Here is a 14,626-nt window from a genome sequence, read left to right on the forward strand (position 1 = left end):
TTTTTTGCACTTTTTTTTGCAAAAAAAGAGGACAGTTTTTTTTAAAAAAGAACAGACAGTTTTTTTGAAACTTTGGAAAGAAAAGCAGAATTTTCTGGCATTGTTTCATGATTTGAAGTGCTACTTTAACACTCACTTTTTTAACATGAATTGGGTTCGTTTTTTTGAAATTCCGGCCAATCCCTCTCACCTTCAGCTACGAAAACTATTCAATTTTTGAAAATTTACATGATTTTGTACCTCTTAGATCACATTACAAAACTTCTAAGAGAAGTACAAAGGGTGAAATAAAATTACCACCACGCTCATTTCAGCTCATTTTACCACCACTGAGCACTACTACGTTTTGATTTTATGGAAAAATGCACCAAAATGATCCACCCTACATAGTCCCTACGTTCTCAGTGCATAAGTATGCGTAATATGGTTGGTAGTTTTATTGATGAATCAAATTTTAGGGTACCTACCTACCTATAAATAACACTTGATAACGAGTCAGTAAGTCTGAATATAATTTTCAAAACGACGAACCTTTCGATTATTTCAACATAGATATTTGAACATAAATACCATACACAAACACGAATAGGTACTTAATTAGAGAGTTGATGAAAAAGTGTTTACGCTACAGTTTTCAACTGAGTAGCCAATAAGTATGGTACGTCATTATTTTGGAAATTACGAGTAGAAGGTTTTGGTTTAACATAAGAGTATAAACTAAAAGTACTTACTCAACTCACCTATTTGATTCATATGGTAGATTCACACGAGTTGGAGCTCAAAACAGACCATTTTGATGCACTTGGATGAGCACATTTACATTACCTAGTTTTGAAGGAGATGCTTTGTTTGTTCATCGACTATCCAACGACTCTTGTTTTTCATCACCTGGGAATTAAAAAAAAAAAAAAAAAAACTCCATTAGCCTAATTAGAATACCTATTAAAAGCTTTGAAACGTTCAAACACACTTTAAAATTTCCTTGCTTGAAAACAGCAAGAAAAATATTTCGTTTTTCTATGTATTAAAATGGACCACCCAGTTTACTTTCAATTTTAGTCCCTTATTCTCCAAAAACCATCCAACCGCAACTATCTCGTTCGATCGACAGCGAGGCATTAACCGATCAAAATATACAATTACACTCGAAACTCGATCGTAAAATATTCCGCATTATATTCATTTTTAAATTAAAAATGTAAAACTTAACGAATTAATTTTATTCAAAAAAGATATAGAGAGCCTCGGCGCGTTCATTTCAATTTTAAATCTCGCTCGCAAAAAAATATTCCAATTTTTGACCCTTAGATCTATAAATATTAAACAATTTAGCCAAGAAGCCCTCTTAAAGAAAGACGATTTTTTGCAACGGCGACACGACGAAATTTGTTAATCAAATGAATTAGAAAAAGATAGTTCCTCCCAATACTTCATTGAAATATTTAATTAATTTTTTCTCATAAAAATTAAACCACGATAAGACGACCGAGTATTTTAAAATTTAAATTATCGAACAATACGCGGCATAGAAGGAACGGAGGGGAGACCAAAGTAAAGAAAAAAATTTGCAGCGACGGAAATCCACTGTACTTGGAATGAAAATACGTAAAAGCAAAAACATGTTTCTGTATTTTGCTCAAAACGGACTACAAATGGCCAAACGGTAAAACCTATCCTTTTTCTTCGTTTATTATTAAAAGAAAAAAATAAGGAAAAAAGAAAATCTCCTTCGAGAAACTTCTCTCTTTGACTTCGTGAGGGGTGAATTTTCGTACTTCTGCATTCCGCTCGTTCGTGTTAACGATCAACCATGATTAAGAAAGTCAAATAATTTATGGTAATTTTTTCCCTTCCCTAAGTGAATGCGTTCGACCCTATACTTTGTATTTTTTACCCCAAGTCAAGCTCAAGGCTGGTGAAATGGACGAACGTTTTTTTTTTTAATAAGTGTAATTTTTTTCAATGCGTTTCAAGATGCTGTGGACATTCGTTGTGACAAAGAGGAGACAGCATGCAAGGGTTTCTTTGAGGGTGAGAAGGTGGTCCTCTAGTATTATCGTAAGATGTCCATGTCCTAGACCAATATATTAGGATTACACTTTTAAAAAAATTTAGAGTTGTCGAAAAAACTTTGAAAACAATGTTATAATTACTAGATGAAAATTGTGTAAAATACCACCTACGAAAATTATTCAAGATATTAAATCATGGCTGAAGAATTGAACAAATAAGTCACAGAAACGTTTGAAATAATAATTTTTAAAAGTCAAAAAATGAACAAAAATGACATTTAAATTGCTGAAAAAGAGAAAAACAATATCAAAACATCATTCAAATCAACATGAGCAAAAACTGATTCAAAATTTACAAAAGAGAGGGAGAGAGATACAACAAAATTTGCATGAAAACTAAAGAAAATGATTTAAAACCTGATGAAAATATCAACAACATGTTTTTAAAAATCGCTCAAATAATCCATAAAATAACTAAAATTGACAAAAATTTGTTAAACTAAAGAAAAAAAATCGAAAACCAATTTAAAAACAACCAAAATGAACAAGAAAATTATTATTAAAATATAGTATTCCAAAAAATTGGCAAAAAGAAAAATTAAAGTTTAAAAAATTGTACAAAATATCAACACAATTGCCTGAAACGATGTAAAATGGGAGTCTCGAAAATTGGTAAAAATGAGCAGGAATAGAAAAAAAACCATCACCCTTTTATAAAATTGCTGAAAAGTTGACCAACATTTTTTGAAAATTTATTTTGCGCAAAGTGACGAAATTGAGCACCAAAAAAAGTCCGAAAATGTTGAAAATGAACCAAAAGTTTGCGATTTCACATGAAAAAAAATGACGAAAATTTGGCAAAATATTGTGAAATAGGTTGGACAAAATTTAACGCGAACGTTACACAAAAATTTCTGAAAATAACGAAAAAATTGACGATGAACATGAAAAAAATGATAAAAATAGATGAAAATTTAGCAGTAAATCAACTCTATTTGTTGAAAAAGACGAAAAAATTGATATTATGTGTAACGCAAAAAAAAAAATCGACAAAAACGTAGCAAAATTATGGCCTAAAAATGAAATTTTCAAAAGTATAGTTCCTTAATGACACAAAATTTGCTGAGAATTACACAAAAAAAACAACTGATTAGGTATACGCAAAAGAATAATAAAATATCGCAGAAATAGCAAAAATAAACAAAAATATTACACAAAAAATACCGAAAATTTCAAAAAAGTCTAGTAAATTTTATACAAATTTGCTAAAAAGGATAAAAAACTTGATGGTATAGCACAAAAAAAATCATAAAATTGAACAAAGTTGATGAAAATTTGGTTAAATTGTGAAATATTTAATGCAAAAGTTTGTAATAGACGAAGATAGAGATTAGGTGTTACACAAAAAATGATAGTCTCATAAAAATTTGGTAAATTTTATACGAAAATGGCTGAAAATGACAAAAAATTGATCATCGACTGTTGACTCAATGAGTGTGCCAGTTCAAAAGATTCCCTTGTGAAAAATTGACCTATTAAATAGGTATTGAAAAATAATTTCTCCAAAAATAATCAAAAAATGTATTCAAAAGTGTTTGAAATGAAAAGTCTATAAAACGATCTAAAATTTTAGACCCAAAAACCATCCTAGAGACGTTTAATAATCATTTAGTAAAATTGAAAAATCACTCAAACAATTTATTTTCTGCTCAATAATTACTGGATTTAATCTTTCGTACCCTGAACATGATGACTTAATACTTTTCAGATCATGAAAATCAAATTTCGTGACTGCTCTCCTTCTTCCCCTCTTCTTCTTTCTTTGCCATGGAGTTGGTGAACCATACTACCTACTTTATGACTTTTCAACTAAAACTAGCTAAGAACTTCATCAAATCAAGATGAAAATATTAAAATTTCCTCATCATTTTGAAACCAACATAAAAGTTGAAGAAATGTAACACACGTTGCGACAGCGCAGCGTTTAATAAAATAGCACATTTTCGCAAACAGGTAAATAATTGGCAAAAATTATGCAACACTAGTAAGGTAATCCACTCCAGCAATGAGCGAGGAAAGAAGCAAGGAAATAGGTAATATTTGATCACAAGGGAGTTTAACTTTTGACATTAGACTGAGGAAGGAGGGACGTAGAGGAACAGTACGCGGCGCCTCGGTCGACGCCAAAATGATAAGGATTAATCCTCGGCTTATACATTGTATATAATCTTTCGAATGAATAGAAACACACAGCTTGTATTGTCATGCAGTTTATTAATATATATAGGCACATCGCCCGCTTTGCTAGCGCAGATTTAAAGTATAGTCGTGTACCATACTATATACGATAGATGTACGAGTACATAGCGTATAATATCCTATACTGGAGAGAATGTATAGAACGCGAGAGAGAGACGCCAACGACGTCGACGACGACGTGGTGTTGTGTCATAACATATAGCTGATGCTGAGGCATATTTATATCATATCATAGCGTTCAACAGTATTTTATTTCAAAAAAGAGGGGAACTCGGAAATATTGACTATATCAATGGTGAAGTCTGCGTACAGTCTGCGTCTAGCAGGGGGTGTAAACTAATCCTCGATTTCGCCCTGGAAACGCGAACGCGGCGCTGGGGTACAACGTGTGTGCGAGTACATTTCGCTGCAGGCAGTCATACGCCTTCGAAATAAGCGCAGCTTCCGTTTCATTACATATTCTGAATATACGAGTACACTATACACAGACTATACACGCTTTGCGGATTAAACCTCTACCATTTGAATAAGAGCGAAACGTAAAAAATATTCGCCAGTTAATTTAGCCCAGCTATTTACTCGTACTATACACGACGACAACGCATCGGGTAGCCTTTTTTTAAATACGTGGTAGCTGGACAAAAAAAAATTACAATAAACATTCCAAAATACGAGAAAAACCCGAGGTAATTTTTGGCCTTATACCGAGAGCTTCGGAAACCATAGACGACAAATTAATTAGATAATGCGAAATGGTAAAGAAAAAGACTACATTATTAGCTTTAATACGTATATGGAATTATGGTATTAGGGATCCTTTTTTTGTTCGTACTTTTGCCTTTGCCGCCGGTTCACAAAAGCATGTGGCTTTTGTTCGAAACTTTTGTGCAATCGGTGCAGAGAAGAGAGGAGTTTACAAGGTACAAGAAATGATACAATTATTTGACCAGTGTGTAAAGTACACTTACATTCGCTGGACAAATTCGAATTGTAAAGCTACGTAAAACCGAGAATCTCGACGGGTGACCATTATTTCAAATGTTTACGTAACACGGTATATGTTCCAGCATATTATGTATATTTAGGTAAACTATACAACTAGGGCCTTTCTTTTCTCCCGTGTTTATTTCGCTGCGCGCCTTTATTCGTCGTTATATATACGTGAACGTAATAAACACAATAAACGACACGAATTTTATACAACAAAGTATAATGAAAAGATGAAAGAAAGACGGGAATTTTAATGAGCTTTAATTTCGCTACACTATGTATATTCTATTTTAGAGTCACCTCCTCGCTCGTAAGTCGTATGTTATCTCTTCAGCACCCCTTGATGAGTGATTTTATATGTTTGTGGTGCTGAATTATATTATGCGTGTTTACGAGTATAAATCAGCAGAAGTGAGGTCTCGCTTATCAGACTTTTCTTGTTCCAAGGGAGGTAGAGAAACAAGGGAGGTCATTTTGCATGATCTTCGTTTAACTCGACGATATTTTCATCATGACCTCAAGCTGGTGTTTTTTAAGCAAAAATGACCTACCTTGATACTATGAAAATTCCAACGTGTGTATTTTCTTATAGTATGTTGAATTTGGACCTCTCTTCAACAGGACATACGATAAAATTGAAATAAGCAGTGCTCCCAGGCTTAAAAAAATTTCTCTTCTAAAAATCCTAACACTTTATTTCCTCTCAAAAATCTCTGTAATTGAAAAGTTTATCTTTAAAAATCACTTATTTCAAAAAATCTTGAAAATAACATACCTATGTACTTCATCAAATTTTATGGCGAAAATGTGATTCTTTGAGTTTGAGTGTTGGTTGCTCACCAAATCAGACCAATGTTTGGAAAATGTTTAAAAAAACGTGATTTTTTGGAATTTTTCATTCAAAAATATCGACTGTGGCAAGTTTTGTAAACAAATCCAGTCAATATGCGCATTTTTAAAACAGTCCAGAAGAAGTTTCACCTTCATTTTTAAGATCAAATTTTTTTTTGAAAAACAGCGATAGGGCTACGATTTTTTTTCGAATTTCATGATGCATTTAGGCTTTTTTAGTACATACATTCAAAATGAGCTAAAATAGTTTTCAAAATTTTTTACAAAAAAGTAGGCTTTACAGATGTTTGAAATTCTGTTAATTTACATTTTTCAGACTGAAAATTTGATATTCTATTCCTGATGACGACGGAAATTCCGTACGGAAGGGGTAGCTGAGTGAAGAGCTTTTTGATAATTTTGTTGAAAAAAGGTAAGTACCTAGTGAAAGAAGTTGTGATTTTTTTTCAAAAAAATCCGATGATAGATACCATGATCAAGTTCTGGTAATTTTCAATTAGGTATGGGGGGAGGAAAGGGGGGTCAATTTGACAAATTTTATGACGCTTTCTGCAGTTTTGCCAAATCTTCATTCAATTTTGAGAATTTCCGATTAATTCTTTGTACTTTTCAATAACCTAAGCAGTTTGTGCAAAATTTAACCCAAAATGAGACATTTTCTCAAATGGTCGTTCTCTAATGGCCCATTCATTTTTGATATTTTTGAGTGATTTTCACAATCAATTTTACAATTTTCATAATAATCCTTCCTTATTTGTGAATATTCATTTCTGACCCTTTATTTAACGTTGAGATCGTCAGAATTTTTACTTTGGCCTTCGACCATTATTATTTTTTATGCATATTGTACATCTGTTGATTGATCCATAATTTTGTAATTTACTAATCCACCTTAATTTTTCTTTGTTTCAGGTAAGTACAAGTCAAATTTCCTTCCAAAAATGATAGAATATAATATATGAACTCGCGTATGAAAATAAGTGAGTAATTTTATAATCCTTATAAGAAAAGTTACGTAAGTCACTTCTACACCTGTGTCCTTTTATTTTCAATGGCAAATCAACAAAAAATTCTAAAATCACGGAATTTGAAAATCAGCTGAAATAATTGTCCATCAGGTTTGAATCGAGGTGATCTGATTTTCCGAATACGAATTTGAAAACGGTAGATCAAATTTTTGAGTTCACAAACGATTTTGATTTTTAAAGAATTTTTGAAAAATCAAACTTTGGTTGAAATTGAAAAAAATCAAAATTTCACCAAATACAGACTAAGAAAGCTGAAATTTGGTGTTTGCCCTGTTTTCGACCCTCCAAATCGATTGGAAACGGTTCGAACCATTTTAAGTGATAGTTTTAGAGCACCCTGGCAGATTTTTGAAAATTGAAATTTCCACAACATTTTACCCAATTGAGTTGTTTAAATGAAATTTGTTTAGAACCCCATTTTTAATGTGCTGAGTTGATTGGAGGTGGTTTCAGGCTGTTCTGGAGCCTTCGGATGTACCATCGGAAATTTCAGGTCGAAAAAATGGTCTAAAAACCGTTTAAATTAACTTGAGCGTCATTTTTTTCAAAATACAGAGTATCTAACAGGTAGTGAAAGTGGTGAAAAAGTAGTTATTTTAAAAATGGGTAGTGGAAGTAGGGAAAAGGTTGTAAAAAAATGAAAAAATGAAAAAATTCAAACGAAAAAAAAAAAAAACGTTCAAATTATTTTTAAAAAATGATTGGAACTTAAAAAAAAACTTTGTATACAAATTTTCTTCCAATTTCATTTTTTTTTCTTCAAATTTTCATGTTAAAAATTTGATTTTGTTAATTTTTGTTATTTTGTGTCTGGGGGGGGGGGCGGTCGAGTGGAGAGCTTTCTAAAAATTTGGTTGAAGATAGACAGTGAAAAATTGATGATTTTTTCGAAAAAAATTCTGTTAGATACCAGGTAACTATGTACTAGTTTGTTCTACAAGAATAGGTACCCACATTCATTTTGAGGTATTCAATTCGAGAATCCACCATTCAAATTCAAACGAATCGTCACTGAAAACTATTCTTGAAAATTGTTTGAAAATGGCGAAATTCTGCTTCGACGGTCGGAATATTGGATAAGAAATATTACTTTTTCTGAGGATCAGGCGAACGTCTAGATTTTCTCGAAAAAATCGCCTTTTTTATTTTTTTAAAATGGCTATTTTTTCAATAGTTTCAGAAAAATAGTTTTCATTTTAAAGGCGTCTAAAGTTTGTTCGTGTACTTTTATGGCATACTTCTGGGTCTTGTGGAATGAATCCCCTCTCTCTCCCAAAGGCGAAAATTCCGAAAAAGTGATTCTAGATTTTGATTGCATGTAAGTAGTAGTTGAGGTCGACGTAGAATGTAAAATACGAGTACCTACTTTCGTTTAGATTTGGATTTTTTCCTTCAAAAATTTACTTTGAAGCTCAATTTTTCTTCTTCAGGAACACCTCTGAGGCCAACATTTTTTCTGAACAGCTTTCGACATGTTCAATTCCACATGAAGGTCGCCAAGAAATCTGGTTAAAATCCTCCGACTTTTTTTTCAGCAATCTTCCATAAGATGAAGGCTAAAAGTGCAGAAAAAAATATTTCAATTCTATCTTTTTCATTTGAGGCGTGAGGAGAAAGAACAGTTACTATTGAACTAAAAAATCGCAGATTTTTACTGAGCATATCGCGTCTTGAGACTATTTTGTAACAATTTAGCGGCGCCTGGCGCAGAACCCTCTTACTGGAACACGCGTGTAATATTTCGCCAATCATTGTTGACTCAGTGTATGAGCCTCTTCTTATCCTTGGATCAGTTTCCCACGGACATTTTATCGAGTATATCTTTTTGGAGCTATTTTTCCACAATTCAGTGGCGCCTGGCGCAGAACCCGCCCACCTAAATAAACGTATAATATTTCGCTAATCATTGTTCATTTGTCGTGTGACCCTCTCTTTATCCTTTTCAAAGTTTTTCATGGACATTTTTATTGAGTATTATCCTTTTGGAGTTATTTTACCATAATTTAGTAGCGCCTGGCGCAGAACCCGCCTACTCAAACATACCTGTAATATTTCACTTATCATGGTAGATTCAACTCGAGGCCCTCTTTTCTCTCTTTTCCGAAGGAATACAAATCGGTAGCTTGTTGGTAGGCTCTCCCAACAGAAAAATTTCATTTCTAGGGATGATTTCGTCTCATCTGCACGAATCAAAAAAATTGTGTTTCAGATTAAAATTTACAAAGAGCAGTAATTTTCACCTCTCTAGCTCTTCTAATATTTTTCTTCCAACAAAATTCCTTTTTGTTCTCTTACCCATGTTTTTCTTCACTTCCCCTCCCCCTTCCCTTCCTCCAATGAAAGACGGAAACTCATCCTTCGAAAATATATACGCAAAAATTTATACACACGAAAAAGAAAAACTGTACCACGTCGCGCGAATCCATTGACCTGCTTGGTATCTCGTATACTTACATACATAAAGCTCCATGTTGGAAAAAGCTTGTATACAGTATACATACTGTATATAGTAAAGCGATCGGGAGGAGGGTGAGAAGGACGGTCGGCATTTTGTAGTATAGCGGAGTTTCGTTCGACGAAAAGTTTAATATCAAGCGGCAACGTATAAGATGGAAGGGTGGCGTTGTTTGCGGATGAAGGGCTGCCGCCTGTGCAGTCATCTATCAGACGCAAACAGACAAGAGTTTTATTAAAAGTCGGAGAGAAAGAGCGTCAATAGCCGAAAGGACTTTTCCTTTTGTTGAGTAAACTTAACAAAATGTGGCATGGGTGTATCTCATGCGCGCCGAACACAGCAACGAAAAAAGGAGAGAAGAAAAAAAGACGACGAGGAGAAGAAAGAAAGAGAAGAAGACGAAGAAAAAGAAAGAGAAAAAAAAAAGGAGAAAGAAGAACGTGTACGTGTGTGTACTCCTTACACGCAGCAGCGAGTATAGCGTGCAGGCAAGGCAAACGGCACAGATAGTTCTATAAATTAGGAAAACGTGTTCCGAAAGAATGCTCCGCTTCTCTTTGCAACGCTATTCCAGCTTCCAACTTTAATATTGTCAATCTAAACTTCGAATGCGAGCGAGAAATTGCGGCGTTATTCAACTCTAGCGAGTTGACTGGCGTTAAACGACGAGATAAAATTAAATTACAGCTAACCAAGCTAGTAACTTGACAACGAAAAGTAGCTAAATTTTTTTTCTTTATTATTCTTGCTTTTTTTTCCTCCTCTTCTTAAATATTACTTCGTTTAAAGCTTCTTTTCTCGTTAACTTGAAACAACCGAGTAGAGAAAAAAAATAGCTCTTTGCGAATTCCGCGTTCGACGAAATTCCTTATTTTAATTCGCGTTAGCTTTTTAGCCTTTATATAATCGAGAAGGAGAAAAAAAACAACGACGTACTTGTTTAACGAAATTTATCTAAATTGTATCCGCGTACGTATATACGAGCCCAAATTAATCGAACAAAAAATAAACAACCGTCAATAACAACAACGTTGAAAAAAAACAACTTTTTTGGTAAATTTTTAAAATTTTTAATAACATTCCAAGATATTCTACATTGTGAATCCGAGTGAAAACTTTCGGAGTCCGAATACCAAGAAGTTTCCGAATTGTTTGCCTGCTTCTTTGTTAATTCATCACCGATGCACGAAGGCATTTTCTCCACCCTTGTGCGAATATCGTATGCTACACGAGTCGATAGATGGTAAAGTGTACACTGTACACTGGCTAATTTGACGATGGAAAATCGTTTAACAAGTACGAAACCCTTCTTATTTGGGCTTGAAAAAAATTCTTGTTAAATGATGCAATGAAGGAATGCCTCTTGTTATCTTTTACGTCTTTCTTCATATTCAACTTTCGATACGTAACGTACCCATCATATCCTTTACGATTCGCATAGGTCAGTGAATTTTTCTTTTGTCCTATGCATTAACTTTTTTTTACTTCGAGATGCACATTAATTCGTCAGGGTGAAAATTAAAAAAAAAATGTGTTCAATAAAAATTCTCGACGGTTAAGTATTGTGTACTCGTGTTTCTCATGTATCTTTCAAAATTTTTGCTTCTTGACTTGGTTGAATTCTGAATACAAAAAAGCTACAAATTAAGTAAAAATTGACTTGGAAAATGCCCACGCTAAAATTGGATTTTTTAGGTTTTTACGAAAAAAAATCACAATTTATAGCAATTTTAATGAACTTTAATAAATGTTGTCAATTTTTAAAGTGCAAAAATTTTCGATGACGAGTAAGTCATAAAAGAATAAAAAAAAACAAACGTGATTTTTCGGGAACTATTGGCAATTTTGTGAAAATAATACATAACGAGAATTTAATCAAAAAGCAAGACTTTGAAAACTTTAGCAAAAATCAGCTCACCTTATTAAAAGTAATCATGTGTCAAAAAATGATATTTTCCCGCAATTTCTGAAGATGTGCGAGACTTTTTGGCATTTTTTACAAAAAAACCAACACTTTTTAGCCATTTTTCTGAAAACGAAATTTTTTTAAATAAAAAGCAAAACTTTGACAAATTTTTGCTAAAGGGAGGGCTTTTTGGCCCAATTTCTGGCAAAACAGTGAAACTTTTTCGAAATTTTCAAAAAAAAGTTGAAATTTTCAAAGTTGTTAAATTTTTAACAAATTGATCTAAAAAAGCGAGAATTTGATAATTCAACCTGAAAACAGGCTTCTAGTAAATTATTGGGAAAAAATTATACTTCGTCCCAATTTCTGTCAAACAAGCGAGACTTTTGGAGAACTTCGGGAAACAATTGGGCCTTTTTGGAATTTTCTGAAAAAATGGCAATCTTCTGCGATTTTTCTAAAGGGCGTAAATTTTTGACAATTTTTGAGAAAGCGAGAATGTTTGACAATTTTTGGCCAAAAAAGTGAAATTTGGAGACAATTTTTGCAAAAAAGTAAGTTTTTTGAAGCTTTTTGCAAACGAAAAAAAAGCGAAAATTTTTGTCAATTTTTGGACAAGCGAGAATTTTTAACGATTTTCGGCACAAGGCCATTCGGACCGGACACTCACGTAGATGGCGCTAGTGTGCCCATTGTTCTAGAGTTCAGACGGGGCTTTTTTCTTAACCCTTTCTTATCAGTCGTATTTTACCAAAACGTTGGATTTACGAGTTAAAAATGAAAATATGATTCGGTCATGATTAATATGCAATAATAATCGTAAAAATAATGTACATCGAATTAATTTTTCAGTTTTGACCCTTGAAATTAATGCTTTCGTAAACGCTGATAAGAAAGCCCCGTCTGAAAAATGTAAACATTCTGGCCAGCTCACTAGCGCCCCTATGTGAGTGTCCGGTCCGAATACCCACTTGAAAATTTAACAAAACGCAGTACTTTTTGGGCACTATTGGCAAAATAGTGATACTTTTGGCAATTTCTGTCAAACAAGAGAAACAATTGAGTAATTTTTCGAAAACAAAAGTGAGACTTTTCAAGAGCAAAAAAGCAAAAATTTTTATGAAAAAACAAGGTTTTGAAAATTTTAACTAAAACAGAAGACTTTTTGGTAATTATTGAATTTAAAAAATAATATTTTGTCGCGATTTATGTTTTAAAAAAACGAGAATTTTTGCAATTTTCTGTGTTAATAAAAAAATAATTGAGACTTTCGTGTAATTTTTGGCAACAAAGCAATTTTCTTATTTTGGGTAATTTTTGCGAATAAAACAGACAATTTTTACCAATAAACGAAACTTTTGTCAAATTTTACAAAAGGCGAGATTTTTTACTATTTTTGAGCGAAATCGAATCTCTGACAACTTCAGCAAAAGAGAGGCTGATAAAAAGCAGTGCAACCAGTTGGGGAAAAATAAAACATCAGGTACTTGCGCAAATTCCTCACAAATCAATTCCCTATCCTTGAGGTCTGGTGGTTAATATGCGTCATTTTTTTTGTGGTGGAGAGCAAAATTTACCACCCTAGGCACGTGCCTATGTTGCCTTCCCATAAATACTTGTTTTTCCGACGTTTTCTCCAGACTGCTTTTTGGACCTTCGACCCATTAAAATTTTATACAAAATATCCAAAAATACGAGGCATTTTTTATTGGCCTTTCTTTTGATATACGAGTAATTATCAAAGTTTTGCTTTTTGTGTAAAGTAGTCTTTTTTGCCTGAAATTGCAAAAATTCTCATTTTATTGCCAAAAATTGACCAAAAAGCCCACTTACTTTTTTACCAAAAAGTTCCAAAACAGTTCAATTTTTAAAAATGCAGTGAAACCAAAATATTTGAATTTGTGATGTTATTTCTTTTTGTTGTTTTTTTTTTCGTACTTTAAAATGTTTTTCTCACGTTTTGTCACTTTTTTTCGAAAAAAATTGAGTACGAGCCCTTTAATGAATTTAACAAGTTTGAGAAACGTTTTGTTTTTGTTTTCTATTGTTTTTTTTTTTGAAAACTGAAATATCTAGAAGGTTGCTGGAGACTTCAAAAACGACTGAAAACCATCCCCAGTCAATTTGAAATGTCGAAAATAGGACTTGAACTGAATTTTATTTTTTTTTATTGGTCACATGGCTTGGGTACAGAGAAGTTTTCAAATTTTTAATTTAGGAAATCGCTGGAGAAATATACTTATGGTTTCGAACCAGTAGAAACTGATTTTGGAAGAAAGTTGTGTAATTGGTCTAGTGGGTCACCAAGAAATACCAATTGCGTTTTTGTGTTGAGCTCTATGAGAATCTCGTAACCCAAAATATCGCCAGAGGCTCCAAAACGGTTTGAAACCACCTCCAATGTGCTCAGAATGTTGAAATTATAAGGCGGATTTTAAGGTTACAACTTCATTGGATGGAATTTTGTGGAAATATCATTAAAAAATTTGCCGGAGGCGTCGGATGAACTACTCAAAATGCGTTTGAAACCGTTTCTAATCGAAGATGGAGGGGGGGTTGGGTAGCCGAAAATATGGTATATTTCAGATTTCTTGGTCAATTTATTGCAATTTGAATTTTTTTACGTTTTTTGACCAGAATTTATTTTTCAAAAATCCACTAAAAATCGAAAAGTGCACTTTCAGCATCTGAAATTTTGGCTGGTGGTATATTTTTACATGCTCTTTCATTCTTTCAAATTAGTTTTGTACGGTTTGAAAGAATTCTGCATGGTTGAGATACCTTTTTTGTTCAAGTTTTGGAACAAATGGTCAATTTTTGGGGGAGGGGGAGTTATTTTTAAATTTTGAAAAAAAATTATAGCTTCTGAAATTCTTATAACTTTGGTTCACTTGTTCAAAAGGGATCAGAGGGGGGGGGGGTAATTTTCAAATAGTAGCTCTTATGAAAGTTGACGGTTCATTTTAAGAGTTGAAATTCACGTTTCTGAAATTTCAATTCAGCACAAAGAATTTATTCCAATTGTAAATTTCGCCAGTTTGCGATTATGAGCTTTCAAATATCGATATTTTCGCAAGAAATTGCAAATGCGTGAAAACTACAAGATTCACCTCCAATTTCTTCG

The 14,626-nt window shown here is 33.0% G+C and overlaps 1 long non-coding RNA gene across 1 annotated transcript in view; it reads left to right on the forward strand.

Annotated features, from left to right (window-relative positions):
- The window catches only part of LOC135849119 (uncharacterized), a 225,771-nt gene that overhangs the window by 44,054 nt on the left and 167,091 nt on the right, over positions 1–14,626 (forward strand). The gene's annotated exons all lie outside the window — the stretch shown is intronic.

Source organism: Planococcus citri, chromosome 5 (assembly GCF_950023065.1).
Source record: "Planococcus citri chromosome 5, ihPlaCitr1.1, whole genome shotgun sequence".
Lineage (NCBI taxonomy): Eukaryota > Metazoa > Arthropoda > Insecta > Hemiptera > Pseudococcidae > Planococcus > Planococcus citri.